This window comes from Loa loa, assembly GCF_000183805.2.
Source record: "Loa loa unplaced genomic scaffold supercont3.431, whole genome shotgun sequence".
In the NCBI taxonomy this organism is placed as follows: domain Eukaryota; kingdom Metazoa; phylum Nematoda; class Chromadorea; order Rhabditida; family Onchocercidae; genus Loa; species Loa loa.
The window spans coordinates 43,216-47,665 of NW_018108611.1; positions in this window are offsets into that span (position 1 = coordinate 43,216).

Sequence of the window (4,450 nt, forward strand, 5' to 3'; positions counted from 1 at the left end):
TTATTATTATTATTATTATTATTATTACTATTATTGTTAAAGTAATTAGTTATAAAAATGAAAAGAAAAGTCCTAACTTTCCATATGTATGCGTCCTTCAACGTGCAACTAATGATTTCACAGTAATATTTGCTTCTTTGACCTGAAAATTTCTAAATTAATATGATATTTGCTACAAATTTATAACTGTAAACAAATTAATTAATTAAGGATTGGAATAAAAGTAATTCAATGATTGGAATACTTGAACGTATTTGACATTCTATCACAGTAATATTACGTTTAAATAATTTTAAGGATGAATTTGTAAGTTATGAAATATTAATAATAATTTTCTTTACAATAATAATAATTATTATGTACTGTACTGCAAGAAAATGACATGTTATTTATCCAATATGTAAATGACACTATTCAAGATAATTTACGTGAAACTACCGATTTTATGTAGTATTCAGTGATGGATGTCATATGCTATCACATGATATTTGGTGATGCTTGAAGTATTAGTTATCGAATACTCAAAGTATAAGTTACTGAATACTCAGATCATTAGTTACTGAATACTCAAAGTATCAGTTATTAAATACTTAAAGTAACAATTATTGAATCTTTCTCTTCATCTAAAATTGCTGATCAAAGTTCATTGATAATTTTGACCTGATATGATCTTGTAATCAGTGATATTTACAATCTTGATAGCATCAATTCTTGCTATTTTGACTTTCCTGACTTACTTACAATCACATTAGCATGCTTGAAATTCGCGCATATTATAAAAAACATGCAGTAAAATGATTAGATCATATCCTTCATTTAAAGATTTTCTTTTTTTTTTATATGCTTTACCTAATGACTTTTCAAATATTAATACAGTTAAGAGTATTTCAAATTTCAATATTTTATAACTTTAAATTTACTTTAATGACGTGATAATAATATAGGAAAGATGAATAATTCCCTTCAAGCTAATTTAAAAGCAATTAATTTTAAGCTCAAATCTAAATCATCCTATTTATTCAGCAAGTTCAAAAATTGATTGTGAAAATTAATTAAAATTAATTACTTTTTTAAAAATATATCCATTTGCAAAAAATTACATAACAAATAAATAATATTATCTATTACTTACGATTAATTAGTTTTGCGTAAAGTTAACACGTATTAAGCGTTATATGCCTAAACTGCTTACATTAAGCAGCAAGTTTAAAAATTGATTAGAAAAGTTTTTGAAGATCATTTACAATTATCATTTAATCAATGATAACACAGTTATGAATATTTCAAATTTCAATATTTTGTAACTTCACATTTCCCTATGATGGAATTAATGATCATTATGACGAACAGAATTTGTCGAAAAATTAATTATTACTAAAGATATTTAATTTTTATGATACATGCACAAAAAGATAAATTCAGCTAGAATTATAATCGTAAGAATTAATCGTAACATCTTTAGCTAGAATCTTAATCATGATAATTAATCATCATAGTACTCTAATGACTTAATTAATGTTTATTGTGTTTGTTAGGTTAAGCAAAAATAACAATGATGTTTTTTTTTATATCATAATTGATGTTTGAACATGTGTATAATTAATATTCTTTCAGTTAAAATTTACTCAAATCAATTTCTAAAATATTTTAAACAATAAAAGGAAGAATAGTTATGAGAAAGTTTGACAAATGGACAAAATACATATCGAATAGAGAATGAATTGCAAAATTTTAAAAGAATTAGAATTTCCTTTTAATATAAATGAACAAAACATGAATAAAGTAACAAAAGATTACATAAATATAAATAGTAAATATACCTTTACTTATTACAAATGTGTGCATTTGTATTCATAAAATATGATAGAGATTAAATATATAACAAACATGAATAAGTTTAGTTGTAATACATATATTTAATTGAAATTTATTTCAAAATAGGCTATGGCTAAATTTATTTCAATACACTTTATTTGATAATTAATTTGTAATTAAATTTGTTTAAGAAAATTTCACTGATAAACATGCAAATGACTTTGAATAAATCTTTCTATGAGATAATATTTGAAAGTAAAATTAGAAAAAATAAAAAAACAAAAAAAAAACTGGATGTCATAAGTTATCGTTTTAAAATCATGGCCAAAAAAAAATTGAATAAATGGAATATATTCTGTTTATTTGTTTTTAACTCATTTTTTTTTCTCATGAATTTAGATAAGGAAGAAAGATCAAATAATGGAACAAAGATCAAAATTAATGAGAAAGAATTAATAAATAAACGTGCTAATCACCGAATTTCGACAAACAAACCGATCAAACAATATTAAACAAATCATCATATATGTTGCTAAAAATATGAAAATATGAAAAATTTTACAATCCAAACTAATCAATATTCCTAATTTGAAATATGCAAATTTCTAGTATTTTGGGAATTGTTTAAAAAGGACAAAATGGATAAATTGGAAACTTCTTTTTGATTTAAAATATGAAGAAAGATCAAATTACGCCGACAAGCACTCTTTTGAGTTTTCAATTAGTCTTCCTAAGCATCTTTTCATCATTCCTGAAATGATTTTTTGGAATGTAAAATAGGCATTCCGGATTTGTTATATGTAGTAAGGAAGCAAGCAAAATTTAATTTCCGCTATTCACTTCCCATTTTTCCATTCGAAAAATATGAAATTTACATAAATGAAAAGGATTGATATTGGGTTTGATGGGAAAGGCTAAAATTTCCTTGAAATCGTCATAGCTACTATCATCATTCATACTTCATCAGCGCTCACGCTTTGTGAACTATAAATACTTTTTTCATTTTTGAAATCGTAGAATTTTCAAAGTTTCACGAATTTTTTGGTTACAAACAAATTTGAAAACTATGTTTAAAAATGGATATGAAGTACAACAAATGATTTGATGAAATCATTCAGTGTATATATAAATTGCAAAAAATGTAGCAATGCAGTTTTTCTCTCTTCCTAATATTGGCTCAATTTTAAGGGTTTGGAAAAATTGAAGTGAAATGAAACTGAATTATACAAAATTGCGACGGCTTTGCATAAATTAATTTTCACAATGCAATACTACAACTAAAATGAAATTATTCAGTATGAAGGATTAAACAGCAACTGCTACTATTGCATTATTACACGTCGACACAGATCATCAATATAGATAGTTTGCCACTCCCATTTGGATGACCATTTATACAGACGATACTTGAACAGTACCTAACAGAAGCAGCAACTGGTCGTTTGTGTCAAGCTCTCTTCCACGAATTTTATCCAGTAAGTTCTATTTTATTTATTTCGATAGAGAATGCCAACTGCATCTCAAAATATCGTGTTAAGAAGATTTTGGAATTTCACGATGGCCCTGTAAATAAGCACTTTTTTAAAACAAAATTATCTTTTTAATAAATTCAAATATTTTGAAAAGTTCGCTTTGGGACGTTTGCGACCGATCACCAGTATAAATAATTTATTATGCTTATTGTTTGAATGAGAAATGCAATTCTATTATGCTAGCAACAAATCGAAGCCTTTCGTTTTTTCAATGTTAATAAATTTGGGAAAACATTTGCCGGAAAAAATCCTTCCATTAAGTAAATGTCAAACAGCAGGTGATATTGCTTCTTGTAAGCCACCATTCACTGCACCAGTTAACTTGAAAGTTTGCAGAATTTCTGAAAGCTCGTTTGGATGAGAAATGCAAATACATTACGATAAACATAAAATGTTATTCACGCTGCAAATTTCGTTAGTATTTTATCTTTTTATTAAATTGGTAACCAGGATTATTGTAAAGAATTCGCTTAGGAATGCATTTGCAACGTGAATAACATCTTATGTTTATCGTTTGAATGAGAAATGCAATGATATTATGCTAGCAGCAAATCGAAGCCTTTCGTTTTTTCAACGTTAATAAATTTGGGAAAACATTTGCCGACATTCTTATTAAATTTGTAACTATGAACATTGTGAAGACTTCGTTTTGGAACGCTTACCACCAATTTACAACCTGAATAACTTCTTATGCTTATCGTTCAAGTAAGAAATGCAATTATATTATACTAACAACAAATCGAAACTATCCACTATTTCAATGTTAATATATTTGTGAAAACATTTACCGGAAGAAATTCTTCCATTACGTAAATGCCAAACAGCAAGTGATCTTACTTCTTATAAGCCACCATTCACTGCACCAGTTAACTTGAATGTTTGCAGAATAGGAAAGGAATTACTTACATCAATATGCGTTTCATCTATTTCGTCTTCCTCTTCTTCCAAATGAGCAACATTCAAATTGCAGTAAGTTCATTTAAGGTTAAAAATACAATGCAATGCTACAGTACTTCGAAGATTTCAAATTTTTGACACAGTATGAGATTGATAATTTCATATAATTTGAGGAGACGCAAACGGAACAAACAGAGCTGTTGGAT